This window comes from Canis lupus, chromosome 37 (genome assembly GCF_048164855.1).
Source record: "Canis lupus baileyi chromosome 37, mCanLup2.hap1, whole genome shotgun sequence".
Classification (NCBI taxonomy): domain Eukaryota; kingdom Metazoa; phylum Chordata; class Mammalia; order Carnivora; family Canidae; genus Canis; species Canis lupus.
In genome coordinates, this window is record NC_132874.1 from 9,286,235 (window position 1) to 9,300,825 (window position 14,591).

At 41.4% G+C, this 14,591-nt stretch overlaps 1 pseudogene; it reads left to right on the plus strand.

The window, feature by feature from the left end:
- The first annotated feature begins 12,627 nt into the window (after window positions 1-12,627).
- On the plus strand, window positions 12,628-13,081 carry LOC140626317 (cytochrome c oxidase subunit 6B1 pseudogene; annotated as a pseudogene).
- Window positions 13,082-14,591: the final 1,510 nt, after the last annotated feature.

Consider the following 14,591-nt stretch of genomic DNA (forward strand, 5'->3'; position numbering starts at 1 on the left):
AAAAAAAAAAAAAAAAGAGGAGGGGATAAATCAAGAAACTGAAGATCTGAGATTCAGGAAACAGTAGATCAGAACCAGAAGCAGAAAGAGATGTCTTAACATGACAGAGTGAGGGAACTGGCCTACAGGTACAAATTGAGGCAGGAAGGAAGATTTGAAGGTAAGAACTGAAACCATAAAACTCCAAGAAAAAAAAACGTAGGTGGTAAGTTCCGGCACATCAGTTTTGGCAGTGATTTTCAGGGGGATTTGACCCTAAAAGCAAAGGCAACAAAAGCAAAATAAACAGGTGGGACCACTTCACTCTAGAAAGCTTCTGCATGGCAAAGCAAACCATCCACAAAATGGAAAGGCAACCTACAGGATGGAAGCAATATTTGCAAAATCTTTCCTTTTGGAAGAGGTTAATAACCAGAATATATAAAGGACTTACACGATTCAATAGCAAAACAGGAAAAATGCACACAATCTAATTTTAAAATAGGCAAAGGACCTGAAGAGACATTTTTCCAAAGAAGATACACAAATGATGAGCAGGGGCTCAACATCATTAATCATCACAGAAAGGTAAATTGAAAATCACAATGAGCTATTGCTTCACACCTGTCATCAAAAAGACAAAAGATGGGGCACCTGGGTGGCTCAGTGGTTGAGCATCTGCCTTTGGCTCAGGTTGTGATCCTGGGGCTCTGGGATGGAGTCCCGCATACTTCTCCCTCTGCCTATGTTTCTGCCTCTCTGTGTCTCTCATGGATAAATAAATAAAATCTTAAAAAAAAAAGACAAAAGATAATAACACATGTTGGCAAGAACATGGACAAAAGAGAACCCTAATGTGCTGTTGAATGGTGAGCCACTCTGGTACAGCCACCGTGGAAAATAATATGGAGGCCTTTCAAAAAATGTAAAATAGAATTACCATATGATCCAGTGCTCCCATTTCTGGGTTTATATCCAAAGGAAAAGAAAACAAGATATTGAAGAGATATCTGCACTCCCGTGTTCATTGCCACATTATTCACAGTAGCCAAAACATGGAAACAACCTCAGTATCTATCAACAAGTGAACAAAGGAGATGTAATATGCACACATGCATATCTGTACGTGTATATACACACACAATGAAATATTATTCAACCAGGAAAATGAAGGAAATCCTGCCATTTGTGACAACATGGACGGATCTTGAGAGCATTATTTTAAGTGAAATAAGCCAAACAAAGACAAATACTGCATGATATTACTTATATGTGGAATTTTTTTAATTTATTTTTTATTGGTGTTCAATTTACCAACATACAGAATAACCCCCACTGCCCGTCACCCATTCACTCCCACCACCCCTAGTTTGTTTCCCAGAGTTAGCAGTCTTTACGTTCTGTCTCCCTTTCTGATATTTCCCACACATTTCTTCTCCCTTCCCTTCTATTCCCTTCCACTATTATTTATATTCTCCAAATGAATGAGAACATATAATGTTTGTCCTTCTCCGACTGACTTACTTCACTCAGCATAATACCCTCCAGTTCCACCCACGTCAAAGCAAATGGTGGGTATTTGTCATTTCTAATAGCTGAGTAATATTCCATTGTATGCATAAACCACATCTTCTTTATCCATTCATCTTTCGATGGACACCGAGGCTCCTTCCACAGTTTGGCTATTGTGGCCATTGCTGCTATAAACATCGGGGTGCAGGTGTCCCGGCGTTTCAATGCATGTATCTTTGGGGTAAATCCCCAACAGTGCAATTGCTGGGTCGTAGGGCAGGTCTATTTTTAACTCTTTAAGAAACCTCCACCCAGTTTTCCAGAGTGGCTGCACCAGTTCACATTCCCACCAACAGTGTAAGAGGGCTCCCTTTTCTCCGCATCCTCTCCAACATTTGTTGTTTCCTGTCTTGTTAATTTGCCCCATTCTCACTGGTGTGAGGTGGGATCTCATTGTGGTTTTGATTTGTATTTCCCTGATTGCAAGTGATGCAGAGCATTTTCTCATGTGCACGTTGGCCATGTCTATGTCTTCCTCTGTGAGATTTCTCTTCATGTCTTTTGCCCATTTCATGATTGGATTGTTTGTTTCTTTGGTGTTGAGTTTAATAAGTTCTTTATAGATCTTGGAAACTAGCCCTTTATCTGATATGTCATTTGCAAATATCTTCTCCCATTCTGTAGGTTGTCTTTGAGTTTTGTTGACTGTATCCTTTGCTGTGCAAAAGCTTCTTATCTTGATGAAGTCCCAATAGTTCATTTTTGCTTTTGTTTCTTTTGCCTTCGTGGATGTATCTTGCAAGAAGTTACTGTGGCCGAGTTCAAAAAGGATGTTGCCTGTGTTCTTCTCTAGGATTTTGATGGAATCTTGTCTCACATTTAGATCTTTCATCCATTTTGAGTTTATCTTTGTGTATGGTGAAAGAGAGTGGTCTAGTTTCACTCTTCTGCATGTGGATGTCCAATTTTCCCAGCACCATTTATTGAAGAGACTGTCTTTCTTCCAATGGATAGTCTTTCCTCCTTTATCGAATATTAGTTGACCATAAAGTTCAGGGTCCACTTCTGGGTTCTCTATTCTGTTCCACTGATCTATGTGTCTGTTTTTGTGCCAGTACCACACTGTCTTGATGACCACAGCTTTGTAGTACAACCTGAAATCTGGCATTGTGATGCCCCCAGATATGGTTTTCTTTTTTAAAATTCCCCTGGCTATTCGGGGTCTTTTCTGATTCCACACAAATCTTAAAATAATTTGTTCTAACTCTCTGAAGAAAGTCCATGGTATTTTGATAGGGATTGCATTAAACGTGTATATTGCCCTGGGTAACATTGACATTTTCACAATATTAATTCTGCCAATCCATGAGCATGGAATATTTTTCCATCTCTTTGTGTCTTCCTCAATTTCTTTCAGAAGTGTTCTATAGTTTTGAGGGTATAGATCCTTTACCTCTTTGGTGAGGTTTATTCCTAGGTATCTTATGCTTTTGGGTGCAATTGTAAATGGGATTAGCTCCTTAATTTCTCTTTCTTCAGTCTCATTGTTAGTGTATAGAAATGCCACTGATTTCTGGGCATTGATTTTGTATCCTGCCACGCTACCGAATTGCTGTATGAGTTCTAGCAATCTTGGGGTGGAGACTTTTGGGTTTTCTATGTAGAGTATCATGTCATCGGCAAAGAGGGAAAGTTTGACTTCTTCTTTGCCAATTTGAATGCCTTTAATGTCTTTTTGTTGTCTGATTGCTGAGGCTAGGACTTCCAGTACTATGTTGAATAGCAGTGGTGAGAGTGGACATCCCTGTCTTGTTCCTGATTTTAGGGGAAAGGCTCCCAGTGCTTCCCCATTGAGAATGATATTTGCTGTGGGTTTTTCATAGATGGCTTTTAGGATGTCGAGGAATGTTCCCTCTATCCCTACACTCTGAAGAGTTTTGATCAGGAATGGATGCTGTATTTTGTCAAATGCTTTCTCTGCATCTAATGAGAGGATCATATGGTTCTTGGTTTTTCTCTTGCTGATATGATGAATCACATTGATTGTTTTACGGATGTTGAACCAGCCTTGTGTCCCAGGGATAAATCCTACTTGGTCATGGTGAATAATTTTCTTAATGTACTGTTGGATCCTATTGGCTAGTATCTTGTTGAGAATTTTTGCATCCATGTTCATCAGGGATATTGGTCTGTAATTCTCCTTTTTGGTGGGGTCTTTGTCTGGTTTTGGAATTAAGGTGATGCTGGCCTCATAGAACGAATTTGGAAGTACTCCATCTCTTTCTATCTTTCCAAAGAGCTTTAGGAGAATAGGTATGGTTTCTTCTTTAAACGTTTGATAGAATTCCCCTGGGAAGCCATCTGGCCCTGGACTCTTGTGTCTTGGGAGGTTTTTGATGACTGCTTCAATTTCCTCCCTGGTTATTGGCCTGTTAAGGTTTTCTATTTCTTCCTGTTCCAGTTTTGGTAGTTTGTGGCTTTCCAGGAATGCGTCCATTTCTTCTAGATTGCCTAATTTATTGGCGTATAGCTGTTCATAATATGTTTTTAAAATCGTTTGTATTTCCTTGGTGTTGGTAGTGATCTCTCCTTTCTCATTCATGATTTTATTAATTTGAGTCTTCTCTCTCTTCTTTTTAATAAGGCTGGCTAATGGTTTATCTATCTTATTAATTCTTTCAAAGAACCAACTCCTGGTTCTGTTGATCTGTTCCACAGTTCTTCTGGTCTCGATTTCGTTGAGTTCTGCTCGAATCTTTATTAACTCCCTTCTTCTCTTGGGTGTAGGATCTATTTGCTGTTTTTTCTCTAGCTCCTTTATGTGTAAGGTTAGCTTTTGTATTTGAGTTCTTTCCAGTTTTTGAATGGATGCTTGTATTGCGATGTATTTCCCCCTTAGGACTGCTTTTGCTGCATCCCAAAGATTTTGAACGGTTATATCTTCATTCTCATTAGTTTCCATGAATCTTTTTAATTCTTCCTTAATTTCCTGGTTGACCCTTTCATCTTTTAGCAGGATGGTCCTTAACCTCCACGTGTTTGAGGTCCTTCCAAACTTCTTGTTGTGATTTAGTTCTAATTTCAAGGCATTATGGTCTGAGAATATGCAGGGGACAATCCCAATCTTTTGGTATCGGTTCAGACCCGATTTGTGACCCAATATGTGGTCTATTCTGGAGAAAGTTCCATGTGCACTTGAGAAGAATGTGTATTCAGTTGAGTTTGGATGTAAAGTTCTGTAGATATCTGTGAAATCCATCTGGTCCAGTGTATCATTTAAAGCTCTCGTTTCTTTGGAGATGTTGTGCTTAGAAGACCTATCGAGTATAGAAAGAGCTAGATTGAAGTCACCAAGTATAAGTGTATTATTATCTAAGTATTTCTTCACTTTGGTTAATAATTGATTGATATATTTGGCAGCTCCCACATTCGGAGCATATATATTGAGGATTGTTAAGTCCTCTTGTTGGATAGATCCTTTAAGTATGATATAGTGTCCCTCTTCATCTCTCACTACAGTCTTTGGGGTAAATTTTAGTTTATCTGATATAAGGATGGCTACCCCTGCTTTCTTTTGAGGACCATTCCTCAAATGCTTTTTTTTTTTTTTTTTTTTTTGAGGACCATTTATCCAGTCTGAAACCCTGCGCCTTTTGATGGGGTCATTAAGCCCGTTCACATTCAGAGTTACTATTGAGAGATATGAGTTTAGTGTCATCATGATATCTATTCAGTCCTTGTTTTTGTGGAATGTTCCACTGAACTTCTTCTTAAAGGGGAATTTTAAGAGGCCCCCTTAAAATTTCTTACAGAGCTGGTTTGGAGGTCACATATTCTTTTAGTTGCTGCCTGTCTTGGAAGCTCTTTATCTCTCCTTCCATTTTGAATGAGAGCCTTGCTGGATAAAGTATTCTTGGTTGCATGTTCTTCTCATTTAGGACCCTGAATATATCCTGCCAGCCCTTTCTGGCCTGCCAGGTCTCTGTGGAGAGGTCTTCTGTTACCCTAATACTCCTCCCCATAAAAGTCAGGGATTTCTTGTCTCTTGCTGCTTTAAGGATCTTCTCTTTATCTTTGGAATTTGCAAGCTTCACTATTAAATGTCGAGGTGTTGAACGGTTTTTATTGATTTTAGGGGAGGATCTCTCTATTTCCTGGATCTGAATGCCTGTTTCCCTTCCCAGATTAGGAAAGTTTTCAGCTAGAATTTGTTCAAATACATATTCTGGCCCTCTGGCCCTTTTGGCACCCTCGGGAACCCCAATTAAACGTAGGTTTTTCTTCCTCAGGCTGTCGTTTATTTCCCTTAATCTATCTTCATGGTCTTTTAATTGTTTGTCTCTTTTTTCCTCAGTTTCCCTCTTTGCTATCAACTTGTCTTCTATGTCACTCACTCGTTCTTCCACCTCGTTAACCCTCGTCGTTAGGACTTCTAGTTTGGATTGCATCTCATTCAATTGATTTTTAATTTCTGCCTGATTAGCTCTAAATTCTGCAGTCATGAAGTCTCTTGAGTCCTTTATACTTTTTTCTAGAGCCACCAGTAGCTGTATAATAGTGCTTCTGAATTGGCTTTCTGACATTGAATTGTAATCCAGATTTTGTAACTCTGTGGGAGAGACGACTGTTTCTGATTCTTTCTTTTGAGGTGAGGTTTTCCTTCTAGTCATTTTGCTCAGTGCAGAGTGGCCAAAAGCGAGTTGTATTGGGAAAAAGAGAAAAAGAGAGGAGAGAAAGAAGGAAAGAAAAGAGAAAGAGAGAAAAGAAAAAAGGAAGAAAAAAAGAAAAAAAAAGAAGAGAAAGAAAAAGAAAGAAAGGGAAAAAAAGGTGGGGGAGGGAAACAAAAAGGCAAAACAAAACGAAACAAAACAAAACAACAAAACAACAACAAAAAAACAAAACAAAACAAAAAGAACCATGGGGGAGTATCTTATGATTCTGTATACTTTAAGTCCCTTGACGTCCCCTGGAACTGGTCCGTCTAGCTGGTCTTCGGGGGGAGGGGCCTGTTGTGCTGATTTTCAGGTGTTAGCCCTTGGGGGCACTGCTCTGCCCCCTGCCTGGTGCAGGGCTCGGTGGGGGTTGTTTACCCCGTGAGGCCGCAGGAGGAACAGCCCCAGTGGCGGGGCCAGCTCTGCAGCCCTGGATTCAGCCCCCGCAGTAGCTCCGGCGCTCTCCGTCTGCAGGGCCTGAAGGCTCGGGCCGGGGCGCTGATCTGCTCAGCTGGGGCAGGAGCGTCCTCGCTGTCCTGGGCCCTCCCGGCCTCTGCCTGTCCCGGGGGGAGGCCGATCCTGGGCTGTGTCCCGGCGCCCTGTGCTCCGGCATCTGCGCCGTTGGATTCGCGCTCCCGCCCCGCAGCCCCCTCCGCGGAGCCGCCCCCGAGCCCCTCCGAGCTGCTCCGGGTCCCCCGTGCGCGCTGCAGCCCTTAGGGAGCTCGGTGCATCTCCCGGGGCGCAGGTGCCTGTTACTGTCCCGGGGAGCCCGAGGGCATCCTCGCCCTCCTGGGTCCTGCTCCAACTCCCTGCGAGCCCCTTTCCCCCGGGAAGGTCGGTGCAGCTCCTGCATCTCCGGGACGGGGCTCTCCTGTCCTGGGGACACTCGCCCCGGCCTCAGCCCGGCTCCTCGCGGGCCCCTCCCCCTCGGAGGCCTTTTATTTCCTTATGTCTTTTTCCCCGTCTTCCTACCTGGATAGAAGCGCGAACTCTTCTCACTGTAGCGTTCCAGCTGTTCTCTCTTTAACTCTCAGGCCGAATTCATAGATTTTCAGGATAATCTGAAGGTTATCTAGGTTATCTAGGTAATTTGGTGGGGACAGGTGATTTGGAGACCCTGCTCTTCCGTCATCTTGCCCCGCCCCCTCCGGATTTTTTTTTTTTTTTTTTTTTAAGTCAAACTCACAGCAACAATGGGAAAGGAGTTGCTAAGAGTTGGGAAGTGGAAATAGAGCTTGGTTCTTACCAAACCCTATCCTCTTATCCTCTTGGATACAAACTTTCAGCTGTAGACAAATGAGTTCTAAGTATCTCATGTGAAACAAGGTGGCTGTAGTTGATAACAACACACCGTATCATTGAAATGTGCTAAGAGTAGAATTTAAATGTTCTTACACACACACACAAAGGTAAATATGTAAAAAAAAAATAAAATAAAATAAAAAAAAAACAAAACAAAGGTAAATATGTGCAGCGATGGATGTGTTAACTGATTGGAAGGAATCCTTTCACAATGCATACATTACATCGATATGAGGTACACTTGAAAAATCTTAGAATTTTTTTGTCAATTATCTTTCCATAAAGGTGAAATTAAAATAAATAAGTAAAAAGCTTTGTACCCTTAGAGAAAATGCTCACTTATGGAATATCTTCTAATTAGTTCCCACAAAATAATCCTCAGTATATTCCCTAAATTGGAAGTAGTACGGGTTATATGACCTCAATATAAAAATCAAAAATCTTAGAAATTTGTCATATTTTTTAAGGAGAAACAAAATATACCTGGAAACCAAAACATACCTTACCAAAACCATTATTAAATAGATATCACTATGGCGATTATTTTGCAGAAAAGACCAACAATGACAACATACTTATTAAAATTTGTTAGATGTTATCAAACTTACGTGTAAAGGGGGCAGCCCGGATGGCTCAGCGGTTTAGCACCACCTTCAGCCCAGGGCGTGATCCCGGAGTCCCAGGATCGAGTCACAGGATCGAGTCCCACATCAGGCTCCCTGCATGGAGCCTGCTTCTCCCTCTGCCTGTGTCTCTGCCTCTCTCTTTCTGTGTGTGTCTCTCATGACTAAATAAATAGAATCTTTAAAAAAAATTTACGTGTAAAGGAAAATTCATACCTTTTTATTTTTAAGATTTATTTATTTATTTTAGAGAGGGAGAGAACAAGCATGAGGGGCAGAGGGAGAGGGAGAGACAATCTCAAAAAGACTCTCTGCTGAGCATGGAGCCCAACGCAGGGGCCCAACCCTGAGATCAAGACCTGAGCCAAAACCAAGAGTTGTTCGCTTAACCAACTGCGCCACCCAGGTGCCCCACCCCCAAATTCATAGTTTTAAATGCTTTTATAGCTAAACAAGAAAGAATGAAAATAAGTGAAAATTTCAACCCAAGAAGTAAAAAGGAAAAAAAATTAAAAGATAAGAAATGCAGGAGGGAAATTTACAAGGATTAAAAACTAAATTAATGAATTAGAAAGCAAAATAAAATTAACTAATCCAAGAATTCACTGAAAAAACTAAGAAAACAGATAGGGATCCCTCAGTGGCTCAGTGGGTTTAGCGCCTGCCTTCGGCCCCAGGGCGTGATCCTGGGGTCCCGGGATCGAGTCCCACGTCAGGTTCCCTACATGGAGCCTGCTTCTCCCTCTGCCTGTGTCTCTGCCTCTCTCACTCTCTCTCTTTGTCTCTCATGAACAAATAAATACAATCTTTAAAAAAATAAAACATAAATATCTGGCTATCAAGAAACAACAGAGAATGACTCAGATAAAAGGAAAATTCTGAGAATCAGAGATTGTTTTTAGTTTAAAGACCTCTCTATCTGACTCAGTTCTTCGCTCTCTCAATACAACAGGAGTATCAGCAGAATTGACAGAGGAACATCTGTGTGTGCTGGGATCTATCGAACTTAGGACAACAAACAGTGCAAGCATTTCTCCAAGTTACACCTTTCTCCCCTGCTCATCACTGATCAGCACAGAAGTGCGGAGGGCTGGGGCTTTCTGCACGTTGGTCTCTGATCATTTTATGCAACTATTCCTTTCTTTTTTTTTTTTTCCCTAAAATAATGTGTATTGATTAACAGAGGCCAAGTTGGCCAAAATTCAGTGTTCCTCGTTTCTCTTCTCTGGTCTCTGTTCAGCTATAATTAAGCAAAGCTCCCACAGCTACTGGGTCAGACTCAGAGAGCAAATGGTTTCCATGAGCAAAGGGCAAAATGAGGATACCCTAATGAGGTTGAGGATCTGCCTTCAGCTCAGGTCATGATCCCGGGGTCCTGGGATCGAGTCCCACGTCGGGCTTCCTGCATGGAGCCTGCTTCTCCCTCTGCCTGTGTCTCTGCCTCTCTCTGTGTGTGTCTCTCATGAATAAATAAGTAAAATCTTAAAAAAACTAAAATAAAATAGAATCACTGAGTCAAGTGGTTTTGCTATAAGCTTTAGTTCTCCACCTAGAAGACAGAAGTATGTCTAACATAAGATTACATCAGTATCTCTTACTAGCAGACAGAACGGCAACTAAGGGGAAAGACACACCTTACTGGGCTTTCAAAGGGAATTCCTTGCCAAGTAAATGAAAACAACGTGGTCAATTGACGTCCTCAGAGCGCTTTCAGAACTCAGCTCCATTTCCCGTCTTTGTTCAGCTGGCTGTGTGCTACAGTGGCTCCCAGCTTTCCCCAGAACAGGAGCAGGTTAGGTGGGTTGAAAGCACTTCATAATCACTAATGAACTCATCAACACAAGAAACTCTCCTGTGCCCCTTGCTTTGTAAGAATCAAGTAGAAGCAGGAAGCCAAGTAGGAGATGGGAAATCCATCTCCCACACAATTGTTCTACGTTTGATCTGGCTGCCCAGTTATCGTGCCCCATGAGTGATTTTATTTATTCTCTGCTTGGTTTCCAAAGAGGATTTTAGGGTAAAACCCATGAGTAAGCTTCATGATAACAAAACCTCTTCTGAGCTGATTTTGCGTAAAGACCCAGAGCAACAGTATGGGGACTTTCAGATTCAAGTCAATAATATGTTCGAGCAAGAAAACAGCAGCGTAACGGACTACTTTTTAAAAGCACTTATGGAGCATCTCAGTGGCTCAGTGGTTGAGCCTTTGGCTCAGGTTGTGATCCCGGGGTCCTGGGATCGAGTCCCACATCCGGCTCCCCGCAGGGAGCCTGCTTCTCCCTCTGCCTGTGTCTCTACCTCTCTCTCTGTGTCTTTCATAAATAAATAAAAAAATCTTTAAAAAAAAACTAAATAAAAAGCACTTACTCTAAATGATATGATCACCAAAATGTTTTTAAATTTTATATGTATGAAACATCTTTCTCATTTGCGTTATTTACCCCCCACACGTTTCTCTGTGGACACTACGTTGCATCAGGCCTTAATTAAATAATACCTGGACAGATGCCACAGTCCTCTCTAACTTCATGCTACTCTCTTACAATTCAACCAACACACTGCTGTCAGATTAACCAGCAAATGTATACCTTTGCACAAACTACTCCTTCAGGTCACAGCCCTTAAATGGCTCCCACTATAAAAAGACCCACCAACTCCTGAGCCTGGAAGTCAAGTTTCTTTTCTCATCTGTATCTGGCCCTCCTCAGCCCTACAGGTGCTTTATCTCAACTTAATCAGACTATTCATCACACCCCAAGCCACGTTGGTGTCACCATACCCCCATCTCTGGAATGCCCTCATCCCCTTCTTTGCAATCACAATCCTAACAATCTTCTAGAGTCTTGACTCAGTATCGGTTCTGTGAACCCCTAGCCAAAGAGTTTCAGTAATGTCTGTGCTCCTCCACATGCTCATAGCACAAAACTCTGCCACTCCCCTGGCATTTACAGGCATGACCTGATAGGGTTATTCATCATCCTATGGCCCGGTGTGCTTTCTCTCCCAAACCAGAGTAAGCCACTGGAGGGGAGCAATTGCCACACATCTGTCTGTACAAAGAAGGCTCTGAAAATGTGCTTCCTGACCAGTATGGTAGTCTGAAAGGCTTGCTTCTTCAGTGAGTTCAGCTATAGGTTCATGCTGCACAAACAGGTTTAGCTGCATCCCAGAGGGACTCAGTGGGTACTGGAGAACACAAGATGAAAAGGAAGTATCTTCAAAGAAGTTCATTTTATTTAGGTAATTTATAGTGTTATCTTTTCAATGAAATCAAAATAACACGGAGTAGTTTATACTTTTTAGATGAATTTTAAAGACAATAAAATTAGAAAACAAAACAAGATGTCAAATAAGTTTCTAGTCTTCAGTGGTTCACTTCAGGCAATACTTCCAGGTCATTTCGTTCTTCCAGGGGTGAATTCCTGTTCCTACACCAGCTGAGGATGTTTGTGTGGAAATATTTGAGAAATACCCTGTAGATTATGAATGCACAATAAGGAAAGAGTACAATCATTTCCCTTTGTTCCCCCCATCATTTTTTCCATTTTAAGATGCAATCAATACACATTTAAAAGATATTTTATTTATTAGAGAGAGAGAAAGTGCACACAGGCAAGAGGAGCAGCAGAGGAAGAAGCAGGCTCCCAGCTGAGCCGGGAGCCCAGTGTAGGGCTCAAGGCATGACCTGAGCCGAAGGCACGTGCTTAACTGACTGAGCCCTTCCTCACGCACCCACACACATTTTTTTTTTCATTAAAATGGGTAAGAGAAATTAAATCTGCGGATTTTTTTCAACTTTTTGTTTTACTTACTTGGTTATGTCACCAGCTAGACCCCAAAACCTGACCTTCACTGCCCACCTGCTTATATTCACCCACCTTTGTCCCACATCTTTCCTTAAGCTCTTCTTTCCAGCTTTTCTCTGAACTCAGGCAGATGGAAAGAGAAACCACCCTTCCAGCCACAGCTACTGCCCTGACCCAACCTCCAGCCAGCCAAGACCACCCAGACCAGTATGAGCAGAACCCCTGACCTGCTCCTGGGCAGATGCACCAGGGAGTGACCAATAAGGACCTTTACTTCATTATAATTCTAAAATCTCCACCCAATGAGGAGAACAAGCCTCATTTACATAATGCACAATGGATGTAGAAGCATCTTTCCTTAAGGTGCATGCTCAACCTATGCCCACCTCTACATTTGATGGCAAGGCTTCCCTAACTAGTCACCCTAACCCTCAATAAAAGGGACTCATCCGCCCTTGTTCAGGGAGTTACAGCTTTGGAAGTTATTCTCGGTAATCTTATTTGCTGCAAATAAAGTTTTCTTTGTGGGACACTTCCACCTGTTGTGTATCTGTGACTCACCAAGGAGAGAACTCACATTGGTTCATTGGGTTACAGTTCTGATATATTCGTGACATCTAATATAAACATTAGAAATAAGTTTAGTATGACTACTCTGAAAAATGTTACTCTTAAAAAAAATGTTACTCTTAGCTGAGGGTCACATTGAGCTGCAAGGTGCTGCAGGGGTGTCTTTAGAATCAGCACCATGGCAGAAGACATCAGGTCCAAAATCAAGAACTACCAGACTCCCCCTTTTGACAGCCACTTCCCCAACCAGAACCAGACTAGGAACTGCTGGCAGAACAACCTGGACTTCCACCGCTGTGAGAAGACAATGACTGCTAAAAGGGGTGATGTCTCCGTGTGCGAATGGTACCGGCGTGTGTACAAGTCCCTCTGCCCCATATCCTGGGTGTCAGCCTGGGATGACCGCCGGACAGAAGGCACATTTTCTGGGAAGATCTGAACTGGTTCCACCCATCTCTCCTCTGTCCTCCATCCTTCTCCCAGGGTGGTGAAGGGGGACCTGGGCACATGGTGATCCCCACCCTGGGATCCTGAATCATGGCTTAACTAATAATAAATACTCGTTGGAAAAGTGTAAGACTGTGTATGTGTAAAAGAACTGGGTGATCAGGCAAGAAGCTGGGATGGGAATTAATACCTTGAGCAATAAGAGGGACTTCAGGGGGATTGTTTTTTTCTTTTTTGCTTTGTTTTATATTACTAAACTGATCACCTTCTCTATACCAGACAGTATAGTGAGTGATTATAGCCTCAGGCCCTTGTATGTGCAAAAATTTATCTGTATGTTCCCCTTTATTATCTATATAATTTCAAAAAAAAACTTTTCTTATGTAATTTTTGAACCACATGGAAATAGTATAATAAAAATTGGGGATCCTTGGGTGGCTCAGTGGTTTAGTGCCTGCCTTCAGCCCACAACATGAACCTAGAGTCCCAGTATCGAGTCCCACATCAGGCTCCCTGCATGGAGCCTGCTTCTCCCTCTGCCTGTGTCTCTGCCTCCCTCTGTCTGTCTCTCATGAATAAATAAATAAATAAAATCTTTAAAAATAATAAATGATAAAAATAAAATTGTGTACCCCCCCCAAAAAAATGTTACTCTTAAATGTTAAAAGCCCTAAGTGGGAATATTTTTTCACAAAAGAGAGCAATTCTCAGTTAAGAACAGGTTATTGTGGGTTTCAAGCAATCCATGGAAAAATAAACACATTTTGGTTCGAAAATAAAAAAAAAACTTTTTAAGCACTTAAAGATATTTATGTAACTTTTTAATTCTTAATTTACTGTTTGAAATCTGGAAGTAGTTTTGTGTTTTACTTTTGAAAGTAAAATTTGTTATTTAGCCTGAATAAAAATTTCATTGTACCTAAGTAGATGTAGATGTGCCAGTTTTCCACCTAGGTTTTTACTACTCACACACAGACACACACACACACACACACACACACACATTGTCACATACTATCCTATCCATTAACACATATACATATATACCTTCAATTTAACTCAATTGATAGAACATGCAATGTGTTGAGAACAATATTGAGAAATATTGAGAACAATTAATCAACAGCAAGCAACTAAATGTTAAAAAGAATCCTCAGACTGACACACTCAGAATAGATAATCCATAATGTGCTTCGAATAAGGATATTGAGGCTCTGACATCTCTACTATAAAAACTAGAAGAAACATGTCCCTGGAAATTCCCCAAGCAACTTTTGCTCTAAGTCTTTTCAGCCACCGAAAGCTGTAAACAAACCATGAAGTTCAACTTGTTCTTTAAATTTGCTCATCTTAACTGGTAATATTTTTCACACCCTTCTGGAACTATCCATAATTTGATGCCTGGAAGCTGCTTCTGGCAATTACCAGTTCCTTGTCTAATAAGAAGTTCCCTTATGCTAACTACTCTCATGCATACGATCTTTTCCATCTTACACAAAAGGTTAGATTTGAATTGGATTTAGAAAACAGTCACTTCCAATTGTCCAGATGAGGAAAAGGGAGCCAAAATTACTTGTACAGTGTCCAAAGCCATGAGGGACTAGAAGAGCTCTCACACTTCCTTCTACTTGTCCATCTCT